This window comes from Musca autumnalis, unplaced genomic scaffold (genome assembly GCF_047663935.1).
Source record: "Musca autumnalis isolate F117 unplaced genomic scaffold, ASM4766393v1 scaffold_3, whole genome shotgun sequence".
NCBI classification, from domain to species: Eukaryota; Metazoa; Arthropoda; class Insecta; order Diptera; family Muscidae; genus Musca; species Musca autumnalis.
Window position 1 is genome coordinate 144,615,319 of NW_027411866.1, and position 16,096 is coordinate 144,631,414.

General features: G+C 37.2%; 1 protein-coding gene and 1 long non-coding RNA gene across 2 annotated transcripts in view; one reads left to right on the forward strand and one right to left on the reverse strand.

Moving 5' to 3' along the window:
- The window catches only part of stg1 (stargazin-like protein), a 246,516-nt gene that overhangs the window by 136,931 nt on the left and 93,489 nt on the right, over positions 1–16,096 (forward strand). The window lies entirely within an intron of this gene.
- Positions 8,739–9,957, reverse strand: LOC141400184 (uncharacterized). Its single transcript, XR_012412099.1, has 2 exons — positions 9,756–9,957; positions 8,739–9,676 (listed from the first exon to the last, which is right to left on the reverse strand). It is a non-coding gene; the product is annotated as an uncharacterized lncRNA (long non-coding RNA).

Sequence of the window (16,096 nt, forward strand, 5' to 3'; positions counted from 1 at the left end):
TGCGAAATTTTATAACCATTGTGATCTAAACCCAACAGTGACTCGTAAAACAAATTTCTTAACGCTGGATTTACCACTTCATTCATATCGGTGTTCCAATGTAAAATTTAGTAATTCTAAAACATTTATTATTAATATTAGTATTCCAAATTATATGATTTCGGCTTTAATCCTACATCCAAGACCAAATTTAATACTTATGGTAGCCTTATAGGAGGTATTTCCAATACCACCTCCACAGCTCAGTGCACAGAGACCTAACTTCAGAATATCAAAATGGTACCAAAAATGCTACTTTTCGTACACTTGGGTATAAACTTCAAAAATTACTCCGTATATAAACGCTATACACCAACCGTGATTCTCATTGCCAGCTCTAGCTGTTCACCTACTAAATTACCCCTCACACCAACAGTGGCTCTAGTTTTTGAATTCGAACTCAGCCCCCAAATACCAAATTTAGCACTTTTCTTGTTTTAGTACTTTTCTTGTATTTGTGGAACGTATTTCTACAAAATTGAGTACCACCCGATGTCAAATTTATTACAGCATAAGCATTAATTTCCGAGATTTCTTCCTCATCCCCATTCTACACACCAACAGGGATCCTAATACTAAAATTAAGAAATTTAGTTTTATATTTTAACAAATATCAAAAAGTTAAAAATTTTTGTTCCACTTAACACTTCTGGAACACATAAGTACGCATTTCCAAAACTACCTCTATATCTCAATCCTACACACTAATCTAAATTTCACGATTTCAGTTATATCCGTCCACCAAAATTGTAATTGTACCAAATGTAGTACCATTACGTACTCTTCGTACCCATAAGTCCGAAATTTCAAAATTACCTCAACTCTACACATGAACAGAAATCCGTTCAACCATTCAAAATTGTACCAAATTTAGTACCATTTAGTATTTTTGTACACATAAGTACAAATTTCTAAAACTAACTCAATCCTGCACTACAAAAGAAACTTCAATTTAAATTGCAGCTTTCTAGCTCTATCCGTTCAATCAAATCCGAATTGTACCAAATTTAGTACTTTTCGTACTTATGAGTACAAATTTCCAAAACTACCTCAATCCTATACTCCAACAGCAATCTTAATTCCACATTTCTGGATTCCAGCTCTATCCGTTCACCCAAATCCAAATTTTGCCAAAATTAGTACTTTTGTACTCATAAGTACGAATTTTCAAAACTACTTCCATTCAACACTTCAACCGTAACCTTATTATAAATTTCAGGATTCCAGGTCTATCCGTTCGCCCAAATCCAAACTGTACTAAATATAGTACCATTTAGTTCTTTTCGTATCCATTATAACAAATTTCCAAAACTATCTCAATCCTATACTCTATCAGGAATCTTTATTCCAAAATTCAGGATTCAATTTCTATCCGTTCACCCAGATCCTAATTGTACCAAATTTAGTACCATTTAGTACTTTTCGTATCCATAAGTACACATTTCCAAAACTACCTCCATATCTCAAACCTACATCCCAAAAGTAATCTTATTTCAAAATTTCAGGATTCCAGCTTTATCCGTTCACCCAAATTGTACCAAATTTAGTACTTTTCGTACACATGAGTACACGTTTCCAAAGCTTCCTCCTTTTATGAACTCTTCTTCTCAACATTGATTCTCATTCCAAATTTCAAGGTTTTGACACTACCCGTTCGCATAATACGAAGTGGTACCAAATTTAGTATATTTTAGTACTGTTCGCACAGTTATAGTTAAACATAAGTACGAATTTCTAAAAGTACCCCAATATTTAAATCCTACACTCCAACAGTAATCTTAATTCCGAATTTCTGCATTACAGCTCTATCCGTTCGGTTCAAATCCAAATTGTACCAAATGTAGTACTTTTAGTAAACATAAGTACGAACTTCCAAAAATACCCCTATATCTCAATCCTACACATCAACAATAATCTTAATTCCAAATTTCAAGTTTCCAGTTTCGTTCACCCAAATCCAAATGAGTACCATTTATTACTTTTCGTACACATAAGTACGAATTTCCAAAACCACCCCCCATATTTCAATCCTACACTCCAACAGTAATCTTAATTCCAAATTTCTTGATTCCAGCTCTATCCGTTCGGTCAAATTCAAATTGTACCAAATTTAGTACCATTTAGTACTTTTCGTAAACATAAGTACGAATTTCTAAAACTACTCCCCATATTTCAATCCTACACTCCAACAGTAATCTTAATTTCAAATTTCTTGAGTCCAGCTCTATCCGTTCCGTAAAATCCAAATTGTACCAAATTTAGTACCATTTAGTACTTTTCGCACCCTTAAGTACAAATTCGCAACACTACCTCAATCCTATACATCAGCAAGCCTTATTCCAAATTTCAGGATTTAATCTCTATCCGTTCACCCAAATCCAAATTGTATCAAATTTAGTATCATTTAGTACTTTTCGTAAACATCGTTCAAAATTTTAGGATTACATCTCTATCCGTTAGACCAAAGTCTAATTTTACTACATTTAGTACTTTTTGTACCCATAAGTACGATTTTCAAAACTACTTCCATTCTACACTTCAACCGTAACCTTAATTGCCAATTTCAGGATTCCAGGTGTATCCGTTCACCCAAATCCTAATTGTACAAAATTTAGTACCATTTTGTACTTTTCGTATCCATAAGTACGAATTTCAAAGACTACCTCAATCCTATTCTCCAACAGCAATCTTAATTCCACATTTCTGGATTCCAGCTCTATCCATTCACCCAAATCCAAAGTGTACTAAATTTAGTACGTTTCGTGTACTTATAGTTCGAATTTCCAAAAACCTTTCATTGTTATTTTTCATCAGTAATCCTCATTCCAAATTTCGGGATTCCAGCTCTATCTGTTCACCCAAATCCAAATTGTACTAAATTTAGTATCATTTATTATTTTTCGTGCACATATAGTTCGAATTTCCAAAAACTTTTCCTTTCCTTACTTTCCATAGTGACCCTCTTTCGAAATTTCAGGATTCCAACCCAATCCGTTCACCCAAATAAAATTGTACTAAATTTAGTACCATTTCGTACTTTTCGTACCCTTATAGTGCGGCCCTCATTCAAAACTTCAGGATTCCAGCTCTATCCGTTCACCCAAATCCATATTGTACTAAATTTGGTACCATTTAGTACCTTTCGTACACTTATAGTTCGAATTTCCAAAAACCTTTCATTGTTACTCTTCATCAGTGGCCCTCATTTCAAATTTCAGGATTCCAGCTCTATCCGTTCACCCAAATCCAAGTTGTACTTATTTTAGTACCATTTAGTACTTTTCGTACACATTAGTACGATTTTCCAAAACCATTTAATTACATCAACACCACTTCCCAACCTTGATTTCAATACCAAATTCCATGGTTCTAGCTATATCCGTTCAAAATATACAATTGGTACTAAATTTTGTAAATTTTAGTACTTTTCGTACACTTATAGTTCGAATTTCCAATAACCCTTTGGTACATCTTTCTAACTCTCCATCAGTGACCCTCATTCCAAATTTCAGAATTCTAGGTCTTACCGTTTGCCTAATACAAAGGGTACCATATTTAGTACCTTTTAGTACTTTTCGTACACTTCTAGGTCGAAATTCCAAACACCAACAGCAACCTACACCCAAAATTTCAACTTTCTAGCTTCAGCGGTTTCGTCTGGGCGCTGATGAATCAGTCAGTCAGTCAATCAGTCAGTCAGTGAATACCTCACCTCACTGCTCTTTTATATATATAGATATCGAATTCCGTTAGAAAGATAGATGCAGAAGCATCCAAGTCTCAAGGTCAACTTAGGCTATGTTCACAATTTTTGGTGGAAAATATACATAACCAACGAGAACCTTCAGTGTCAGAATTATTTCGTCTTATTGTTCTGAAAATGTGGAAAAATCCTCAAAATACCGAATATTGGGAAGTACCATTATATGGGGGCAATAGAACAATTTTTGGTAAAAAAGGAACCCACAATACCAAATTACAACTAATTTGGAAGGAATGTGTGGCTTAAATCCTCAAAATACCGAAAATCGGGAGGGATATGGGGGGTACACCAAAATATTATATGATGTTTTTATATTTAGTCCATTATTACCTACGGACGGAAGTTGTGCAAAATTTCAGCCAAATATCTCTACTCGTTTGCAAGTTCTTAATTTGGAGCCGCTAGATCAGTGATTTCGACCACTGTGCACTGGCCGCAAAACTACAGTTTCGGAAGGACCCGCTGCCGCTCATGTGCAAGGTCGTATCTAATCACCCTCGGAATTAATGTGTTTTCCTTCTACGAGGTGTTAACAATGTTTTTCCACAATTTGTCTTCCAACGGTTTTGGAGAAAAGAATCGTTCGATCAAGTTGACTTCTCTGGACAGACATATTAGACGGTCTGACAACTTTCAAAAAATTTAGTTTCACATGTACGTTTGAAACTATAGGAAAAATTTATTAAAATGGCATTTACGATTTTTCGTTTTTCATCCTGCTTTCCGTTTAAAGGACATTCAATTTTCAAAGGACAAAATTTTCCAAAATAATAATTTAAATACTTGGTGTCATATTAAAGAGGAGAATATTGGCTTTATATAATAATTTCCATTTATTGCTTTTAAGGATATAAAAATGTCCTTCAAAAACTAAAAACCAAAAAATTATTTGAAAACATCCTGCAATTTTTTTTTTCAAAAAATATATGTTAAACCCCTTTATGTAGTGCAACGCTTTCCGAAATTTCAATATTCTAGCTTTGAAAGTCATTTTTAAAAATTATATTTACACAAGTACCTCATATAAGATACATGTGCACTTTCTTATATCCATCGGAAAGCCACTATTTTTTCACATTTTTTTATGATATTCATGAGATGCAAAATCACTTTCTTATTTTTCCCTACATTCTCCCACATTTCCTCTCTTGTTTGGTAAACGCTCTCTACTTTGTTCTCGTTTTCTTTTGTATGGTCTCATCGTCCCACCATCCAAAAACCACGACACAACCCCCACCATCGTCTCACCATCACATTGGGACTTTATCAACAAACCACAACACACACAACAACTACCAATGCCACCACACCCACAACAACTACCGCTGCGGCAACAGTTGTTGTTATGTAGTTAACTAATAAATCAAACAACTACAGTGCGTTTGGTGTCGAAAAAACAAAGTCATTGGTCGTACGAATATTTCGCATATACAAATTATTAATTTATTTAATATAAAGACAACATCTAATATCTCAACATAGTGCTGATAGACTAAACATGTATGTACATATGGTTCATATTGTTCTGGGGTTGTTGTTAGAAAATAAAAACAACTCACCAAAATACTTTTTTTCAATCTCTCAGAAGAAACCAGTTTTTTTTTTTTTTGCTTTATGAAAGGCGTTCTTGAAATTCAGAAATTTAAACTTTGCACATAGGTTTCAAACAGGAAATTTTTGGCCAAAACTACTTTTTTGAAGTTTTAAAATTTTAACTGTTTGTTGCGCTGAGTAATAAAAAATCATGCGAAAATATATAGATTTTGGAAATACCGATACATGCCGTTAGTTGTCGCAGTGTCAAAGTTGGCACTTTTTTGTATAAAAATAAAAAAGATTTTGTGTAGTAAAATATACACTTTTTGTTGTGTTGTGTCGCTACATAAATATAGAGAAATGAGACCAAATTTATAATGAATCAGGAAGCTGGTGGTGAATACTTTCATAATATTTAAACAAGTAAAAAAGTATCAGTCGACATTGCAGACAGAGATATACCCTCAGCCTGTGTATATTGAAACAATTTTTTTTCCAAAATACGTATGTATTTATGGGGTTTTAAAAATGTTGGGCGTTTAAACCGACAAAAATTTTGATTAGGATTAAAGATCAAAAATTTTGCGGAAGAAATACTAAAAGGAATGGATCGACATTGACCGTTATGGAAGTGGATCTCCAGCCACAACATATGGTGCTATAGGGGGTTTTTACACCCTTCGGACTGTTTGCTCAAGAAGTATGGATTTGCCCCTAAAAACTTTTACCATCGTAATTGAGGTAGCGAATACAAGTTGCTTCAACAGAAATCAAAGTGATTCGATATCAGGTCTTAAAGTGAACTTATCCGAAATTTTGTGTGCGGGGTACCGGAAGGAGTAGACAAATATAGTCCACATTTGAACCTGATCTATATCTGGTAGATATATTAGGATGTGTAAAGTATGGACCAATTCGAACACTACCTTCAAGAGTTACCGTACGAACAATTTTTCCGAATATTTTTGAACTTTTGTGGGGGAGGTACCAGAAGGAGTGGACCGATATGGTTTATCTTCGAACTTAAACTATGTTTGGACAAAATATTACTAAGGCCAAATATTGGACAGAATCGGCAGATCCGTTCGAGAGTTATCTTGCGCTCCAACCACCTCACATGGTGTCATAGGGTTTTTTTTTTGCAACTTTCAGGCTATTTTCTCAGGAAGTATGGACTTGCCCCTGATGAAACTTGTACAGTCGTATGAACAACAGTGAATACTAGTTGCTAAAACAAAAATCAAAGCGATTCGGGAGCAGGTCCTAAACTGAACTTTTTCGAAATTTTGTGTGGGAGGTACCCGAAGGAGTGGACCTATTGAGACAATATTGAAACATCATATAACTCTGGTAGAAAGTTTACGCTGTACAAAGTATGAACCAAATCGGTGACTCCCTCCAAGAGTTATCGTGCGCACAAACTTTCCGAACATTTTCGAACTTTTGTGGGGGAGGTACCGGAAGGAGTGGAACGATGTAGCTCATCTTCGAACTTAAACTAAGTTTGGGCAAAATATTACGAAAGCCAAAATTTGAACCGAATCGGTTTATCCGTTCGAGAGTTATCGTGCGCTCCAGCCAGCAGGACAGACAGACGGAAACACATTTCGTCCAAACATACTTGGGGTATAAAACCATTATTTCGATGAGTTTCACAGTTTCACACGTACCCTCCTTAGCCCTCCTTACCCTCCTTAGCCTAAAGGCTGAGGGTATAAAAAGTGATTAAAAATCTGTAAAATCAGAGTAGTAAAATCAATATTTGTATGTATATTAGAAATTATTTTTTACAAATAATTTTGAAATATATTTAAACTTTTGAAAAAATGTCCAAATTTGTCCACCTCCAAACCGATTCCGGGAGCTAGTAGGGGGTCTGCACTAATAAATTAAGAAGTAATTTCTTGCTCAAATTTGCCACAGTGTAATGTGCCTGGCAAGTATGACCTCTATTGGTTACCAAGGTGACAATGGCATTTGACTATTTTGGCTCCGGCTTAAGCTCTAGCGGCGAGGAGGTGCACTTGGGCACATACAAAAAAAAATATATATCAATTTATAAGAAAACCAGGAAAAGACTTGTTGTTGTATCGAATTTGGTTGTTGTTGTTGTTGCTGGTACCCCTAGGTGGAATTTGGGTACCCTCTGCCCTCCCTATGGGTTTCTAACATAAACCCCCTAATGGGCCTCATGACTATGAAGACCCCCAAACGTATATTATGACTGCCCAGTTACCTTTACATTACCTTATTATTATTTTCTCCAAATTAATTCATATTTTGATCGTTTTCCTTATATACAAGATTCATCACTACATTTATTCATGTACGTATAAAACAATTCAGGTTAAGGCTTATGATTACTTAAGGCTATTATGCTTAAGTCTAGTAATACTTTAATTCCATTTTTTTCTGTTTAAGTGGATTGAAGAAGTAATATTATGAAATAATATTACCAATGTAAAAAAATGATAAACTATGAGGTTCTAAAAAGGTTAAGGATACACTCTCTGGTGATCTCCCTATTATTATGCGTCTCCACGCACAATATAGAATTTACTTTAAAGCCAAAATAAATACCTCAACCTATCGAGCTCGAATGGGTATTGGGGTTTGTCCATGGGAAGCCATGGATTTATATATGAATTTGGAAAAATCAATTAAATAGGGGTATCGCTGAGGTGCATCGTACAAGATTAAAAAAAATATAATTTCGTATCGATGGAAAGATTCAATATTTTGGTATTATCAACAATAAAAAAAAATTAACAATATATCTGATCAACAATTAACACCTTTCTGAACATATATAAAAAAAATCCGTATATAAATGCATCCATGAGGGTATAATCAACAATTAACGGTATAATTAAACACATGCACAATTATAAGTATGTTAATTATTACACTCGGGTGTATTAATGAAATTATTCATTAATTTTTCTCTATATCTAAATCTGTTACTCGATCGATATACATATATATAAATATATATACATATATTCAGAAAGAAGGTGTGACTGATCTATAGGTTATGATATTGGGCAATAATTGTACTTAATAATTAAGATGAGATCCAATATAAAATACTAGATAATTATATTCATACAGATGGATAGTATGTGACCGCAATTATTGAATGTTGATTCTAATATAACACACTTTAAAATCCATACGTGTTTAATTTAAACATACAAAATTTGTTATACGTAAATGCGTTTGATTATAATTCCGTGAACCAAATTATAACCAAGCTTATCTCAGTTCTTAGTAAAATCACATGAAAGATTCAATATGCTCAATCAAAGCCAAACTGTTTATGTATAAATGTGTTTGATTATAATTCCGTGAAGAAAATTATAACCAAACAAAAAAAATCACATAAAACATTCAATAATTCGATTGCTGCACTACGGCTTCACTTAGGTCTTCAATTCAATCACGGTTCTACTTACAGTACATCCAGAGAATTTAGGCTATGTTATGATGGTGATGATGAACTATGATTGTGATAATGATGGGTATGATGATGAAAAATACTTAATGTCCAGTCTATTGGTGATGATGATCTGTGCTATTGCTGTTAAATGGGCTATTGGCATGATGTGATGAATGATGGCTGCGACTAAAGTTGATATGAATTGGATTCTCATCTAAATTCAATTTTGCACTGCAGTGTATGGTCCACGTGGTGGTTAAATTTTCTTGAAAAACGGTCACTAATTGTTCTGAACATCTGTCTCCGATATTGCGGGCATCAAAATTCAAATCCTTTTGGAAAACTTGAGGTGTTTTGCGCCCTAAAGGGGCCGGCATGAAAGCTCGAAATGTTTATATGAATGACGCCTCAGCGTTATGGCTGATTGGGGTGCAAAAGTTTATTGTTGAGTCTGGTGGAAATTTCCCAAAAATTATCCTACAGCAGGCGAATCAAATCCAGATAATTCTGGATAAAACACACTGTGGAAAGATCGTTGGTTGAAGTTTGGTAACACGGGCAGATGGTGTTCGTGTACCAACAAGTTTAATGACTGTACTTCAAGCGTTCCAAGTAGATATTTTCCAATTAGCAGGAGTAGAAATTTCTTGAAGCTGCGACAAATCTCAGGAATTGGCATAAATTGTTTAGAAACCGGCATACAATTTTAATGGGGTGGCAAGAAAAATTCTTTTGTTGAATACTAGTGGTTTTGTCAGAATTGGATTAGCGATGTTGTGGAATATAAATTTTGTTCTCAGCCTGAGAGATGGCGTGGTACTATAGTACCGTTATCCAACAACGTGTTTCCCAAAGCGTGGTCATACGCAGGGTACAGTCTTCGCAACCATGTGGCGATTCTATCAAAGAAAGAAAAATGCAATAAAATTGCATATAAATACTGTTTTTGGGATAATCCTTTAATGTGCACTAACTCACCTTTTATAGTTTGCTGCACCAGATTATTTAACAATTGTTACTTACAATTGTTTTCACCAAAATCACTAACACCTTTTAGTACATCCAATTGGATGTACTTTTCTTTTAACTACTTAGTGTGTATACCACTAACGCACAATTCTTTGCCAAATTCCACTTTGTTTACCTTGGTCTGATCTCGCCGGCTGCAACTTTTGCAAATGAAGCAAAAACATATGCAGTCGGTTAGGGATCACCAGGGCGAAATTTGCTTCGACCAATGTAATGCTGACACGTCAGCAAAACATCTGATCGCCATACAGTGTTGCACGCAGGTGGTGATTCTTTTAAAATGACGTAGGCAGCAGGGTGACATAACAAACCCGAAGAGTTACCGAAGACCAGTCGGAGGAGAACTAGTTCGGGAAGTCAACCTAAAACAACTTTGACGTGGGGAAGAACTGCGACCCTGAGATAAACAACCGAAAACATCAAAACAAACGCCGGGCATCTACTTAATCGGAACCATGTGTTGAAGGTCTTTCGAATGATAGACCCCTACTTTCCGTCCTTTCAGATCTTCGATTTCGTAAAGTGAGTTTCCTACCTTTCTGGCAACCCTACATTTGACAAACTTATGACAGAGCTTTGAATTAAGATGGCGCGAAGCGTCACTCAAAATGAAGTTCCGTCTAAGTATTTCCTGTCCTGGCTGAAAGTTAACCTCGCGTGTCCGTGTATTATAACGAGCCGCTGACTTCTCGTACGAATCGTGAAGTTTTTCCTTAATCGAAGTTTTAATTAAATCGTGAACGTTGTGTTTCGGTATAATTTCGACCGATCCGTCTTCCAAAGTGCCTAGTTTCTTTGCTAAAGCATACGCGCTACCGTGTGTGATCATGTGTGTTCCGAAGAGTGAAAAATATGGAGAACATCCTATGGATGTATGGATTGTGGACCGAAGTGAACATTCAATAGCTGATAAATATCGGTCCCAATCTTTCTGATCTTCGGACACATACGTTCTAATCGCCGCGATAATTGTTCGGTTGACTGTCTCCGATGCATTCGCCTGTGGAGAATATACCGCGTTTCGGATTTGAGTGCAACCATAACGATCTAGAAAGGAAGTGAATTCGGACGAAATAAACTGTTTTCCGTTGTCCGAGTGAACGGTTTGCGGAACACCAAATTTGTGAAACACTTCACTTTCTAAAAATCGGACAACATTTCGCGAGTTGGCCTTCGCTAAAGGCTTCAAAAGGACAAATTTCGTCAGGTGATCTAACACAATGAAAACATACGCGTTGCCTAATTTAGACCGTGGAAAAGGTCCTATAAAATCGATAAAAATTTTCTGCCATGGTCTATCAGTGACGGTTTCGTTTCCCATTTTCGGTCGTAACACCTTGTTTGGAGCTTTAGTCTCCTTACACAAAACACAACAGTTAATATAATCGCGAACTTGCTTTGCCATCTTCGGCCAGTAAAAATATTGTCGAAGAGCAGCTATCGTCCTACCAATACCACAGTGACTCTTTACTATAGACTTGTGAGCGTTTTCAATCAAACTTTCGGTTAAAACAGTGGGAACCCATAGTTTCCATACGAAATTCTCGTGTACGGGAGTGCCATCAGACGGAATCGTCTTTTTATATACAAATGAATCAACAATTTTTAAGTCCGGAAGACTGTCTTGGTTCTCGCGTACCATTTCTAACAACTGAGTGTACTCTTCATTCTTGAAATCGGGCGAATCTAAATCAATCAAAGGCTTTTCATCAATGAGCATGTTGACTTCATCCATGTGTAAACGAGATAAAGTGTCCGCGACTACATTTTGCGATCCCTTTCTGTGCTGTATATCGAAGTTAAAAGCCTGAAGCTTCAAGCTCCACCTCGCCAACCGACCACTGAGATCTTTCTGCCCCATCAACCATTTCAAAGCGCTGTGATCAGTGATAACCGTGAACGGCATCATCTCGATGAAGGGACGGAATTTCTTTATTGCACTGATCACGGCTAAGCACTCTCGCTCAGTGACACTATAATTCCGTTCAGCATTCGTCAACTGAGCGGAATGAAAGGCGATGGGGCGTTCCAGACCTTCAGCGTCTAGCTGGAACAGCACTGCGCCTAACCCAAGATTGGAGGCGTCGCATTGGACGTAAAATCTTTTATCGAATACAGGATGGTTCAAAACAGGACTTGTAGTCAGAGCTACTTTTAATTTATTGAAAGCCTCGATTGCGTGATCACCGAATGAAAAAGTTCTGCCCTTCTTCAAGGTGCTAGTCATAGGAGCGGTTATTTCGGCATAATCTTTGATGAAGCGCCTAAACCAAGAAGCCATCCCTAGGAACCTACGAACATCTCTAGCGGACTTTGGAATTGGAATATCAGTGATTGAGTTAATCTTTGATGGATCAGGCTTTAATTTTCCTGCCCCGACAATATACCCGAGGTATTTAAGTTCTCGACGACAAAATTTGGATTTCTTGAGATTGATGGTCAAGTTTGCCCTGGTCAACATTTCACCTACCTGACGAAGTAGTTGGATATGTGAGTCAAAATCCGGAGAAACTACAAGTAAATCGTCGAGGTATACGAAAACCTTGTTCTTCAGTTCCGGTGAGATCACTCTATCCATTAACCGACATAACCGTTGGGCTGCATTGCACAACCCAAACGGCATGACAGTAAATTGATAGTGTGGTCTCCCCGGAACTGTGAACGCAGTCTTCGGACGGCTTTCTGTTGCCAGAGGCACTTGCCAAAATGCATCCTTCAAGTCGATGCTTGATATAAAATAAGTGTCTTGGAGCCTGCCTAAGAGTGCGTCTATAAATGGTAGCGGATAAGCATCTTTTACGGTAACTTCATTTAGCTTGCGTGCATCCAAGCAAAGCCTGTTCTTTTCGCCTCTACGTACGAGTAAGACTGGCGAATTCCATGGACTTGTACTTGGTTCTATAACACCTAGACTCAACATGCGATCCAATTCCTGATATATAAGAGACTCGACAGCTGGCGATACTGGATAATGTCGCTGTTTTATTGGGACAGCATCCCCCGTGTCAATGACATGTTCCTCCAGATCTGTCTTGCCGAGACCATGCTTCTCAAAATCTCTAAAACTTTCCTTAGCTTTCTCCAGCAAGGCTAATTGGTCATCGGACAAGATATGCATATCGGAATCTACTTTATCGGAATGGATCTCTTAGCTGCTAATAAGTTTTGGTGCTACACTGAACTCTTTCCAAAAGTCTACCCCGCAGTACATGGAATTCTCGAGACCAGGAATAAGATAAACATCCATGGTCTTCGTCTTACCGTCGTACGAGAGCTCAACACTAACTTTACCAGAACAAGAAACTCGCTGGCCACTAGCTGTACCGACGCTACATTTATATACGGGATTAACCTTCATATTTAATTCATCAATCAAAGAAAAACAATTTTTACCTAAGCAGGTGACACTGGCTCCACTATCAAAAAGAGCTAAAACTGATACTCCATTAACAAGAACTTCTCTAAATGGTCGAGGATCATTGGGTATAAAATCAGAAAATTGAGCAGACGATATTGATAACCTCTTAAGTCGCCTACGTTTATATCGCTCACGAGTCTTCATAATACGTTTGGAAACAAAAACAGTGGTATCGGCCGTTATTTCGGAATTGAAAATTCTATCACGAGTCTTCATATAATTGGCCATGCGGACGTGAAAAGGTAATGTCAAATCAGGTTTGGTTTTGGCTAAGTTATTGGAAAGTCTGGGTAATACTCTACATGGATCAGGAAAAATTGGATCTGTATGAGTGGAAACATCAGTAGAGGCTAGTCAATCCACTGTCTGAGTAGCTATGGATTCGGACTTAGAAACATTAGAACGACTAATTTGTTTGCAGTTATTGCATTGTGGGGTGGTAACACCTGGTGATCCACAGCGGAAACAAAATACTGAACGATGAGAACTGGAGCAATTCTTAAAAATGTGGCCATTGCTGCCGCAATTCCAACACCGTGAAGGCTCATTTTTGGAAACACCAGTTGGCTTCTGCCGTAAACGCAACTCCTCAACATCATGGACTAGATCATCAAAGTCAGAATCGTTAATTTCATTTATCATTCGAGGGGGTTGGCCTGTTCTAAATCTCATCGACGATTCCCTTTCAAGAAACTCTTCAGCTTTCCTAACTTCATTTCGGAATTGTTCCACCGAATAAAAAGTGCCACTAAATGTTAAATGGGCAAGTTTGGGTTTCAATCCAGCTTTGAGGATGTCTATAACTTCAAAATCTTTCAAAGGTTCCCTTAATTGAGTACGCAGATTATTTATAGCGTCTATATATTGTGTAGCAGACTCATCCCTACCCTGCTTCCTGTCCATAATCTGCCTCATTACATCAAGATTTGATTGAAAACGCTGGAATTCCCTAACTATACACAGCTTTAACATCTCCCAGTTCAAATTTGGATATTGACGGATCAGACCCCAGTACCACTGACAAGGACGGCCTTCCAGTAAATGATGAAATTCATCAACCAATTCTTGTTCTGGGCAGCCATAACTATTTCGAAGCCTTTCTACTCGAAAGATGAAATCTTCGACATTTGGTGTCTTTGGGGTGGCATCAAACTTAATGCCCCACTTACTGAGATATGGATACCTGGGCCTGCTAAAATCTTCCCTATTTCGATTTGGAACTTCCTGGTTTCTACTACCCGAACCTGCATGTCTGGTATCGGTTTGTAGTGGTGGCAAATCATGAGGCCAATCAATGCTTTGAGAATGTGGTTCTTGTCTGTTAATAGGATTAGCTGGAGGAACGGAAGATTGAGATAAAGCAGCTTGAACTGCAGCAGCAACCGCTTTCTGCATTTCCTTTTTCATGGTTTCAACCATTGAGGCTTGGGTGGCCTCTAATGCGGACTGAACTACCTCAAGAACTCCTGTGCTACTAAGCCTATCAACCTGATCTTCATCATTGCCACGAATAGTCAAAGGGCTAAAAGAAGGTCTAGGAATTGTGCTTGGTTGCTCATTTACTTGCGAAAAAGTAGGTGGACTTGCAAATTCGTTTGGTGTAGGCGGATCATTGCCATCAGCGCTAGCTGGGATACCTGATCCGGTACCTGGTTCTGTTCCAGCAGCTTCTCCCACTGCTTGACTTGTCGACCTGGTAATAATGCTGTAAGTTTTTGGCTTAGCACCTGTAGCAGGCTGCATGATGTCCCCCAAATCAACAAAAGTTACAAAAAAAAAAAAATGTCCTTGTACTACTCAGTCCAACAAGAAATTTCAATAAAAAGCTCAAAATCCAAAAACGTCTTCTCTAATGACCGACAGGTTTTCAAAAAGGTAGGTATGATACCATAAATTCAACAAAAATACCAAAGATATATAGATGAAACAGTCAATCACGGTTACTGCCTTAAGGTTCCGAAAAGTCCAATATAGAAAATCTCATACGCAACAAAACTCAATATGAAAATTTAAATGGTTCCAACAGGTCAGGTATTTCGAAAAAGGATCGAACCAAAAAAAACAATAAATCTTGCAAAGTTTCTCATAAGCAAAAAAAAAAAAAAAAAAAAAAAAAACTCAAAAATCCTGAAAACAGAATAAATTGAGACAGTAGATTATCTAGGCTGTGGTAGATCAGGGTAAAAGTTTGTAAGTCCGGGTAAAATTAATTCGAATAATATTCGAATCAGAAAAAGAAAGGTCTTAGCTGGTGAAGGAAAAAAAAAAAAATATATATATAGGACTTCGATAGGCTCTTCAGTCCTCTTCGCCTACCCCTATTGTTCTATGGAGTAGACTGTTCAAAACGTAGGAGTGATTGTTGCCGGTTAGAATTTCCTCAAAAAGTTTCTCGAGGTCTCTTCAGTGTATCTTTAGTTAAGCATAGAACGGCTTTCTAAAGATACACTGGGAAATCGACAACCAGACAGCAATCAGCCCTACGGAAAATGCTCCAACTCAAGGTTGAGCGCTGCCGTCCGAAGGCTCTCCAGACTAACCGCCCCTACAACCTTAAGGTACTTCAGCTGACCTCGAGTCGAACTGAAGACCAGTCTTCGGAAACAGTTAGTCCAGTTCTGTGTACACCCTGTGTGTACGTGAAAACAAACAAAAATATACTACTACTTAAAGCCTGTATATTTTAAAAAGTAAGAACTAGCAATCAGTAGTTTGAGCCTATCAAACCCCTCCTGCAGTCTTTTAATCAAAAAGAGAAAAACAAATGTCTTGAGGGCGACGACCCTTTGCCTCACGCAATCGGAAAAGAATGGTAACAGTAGAAAATGAAGAAATCTAACAAGACTAATGCACTGCAGATCACCCACAGAAA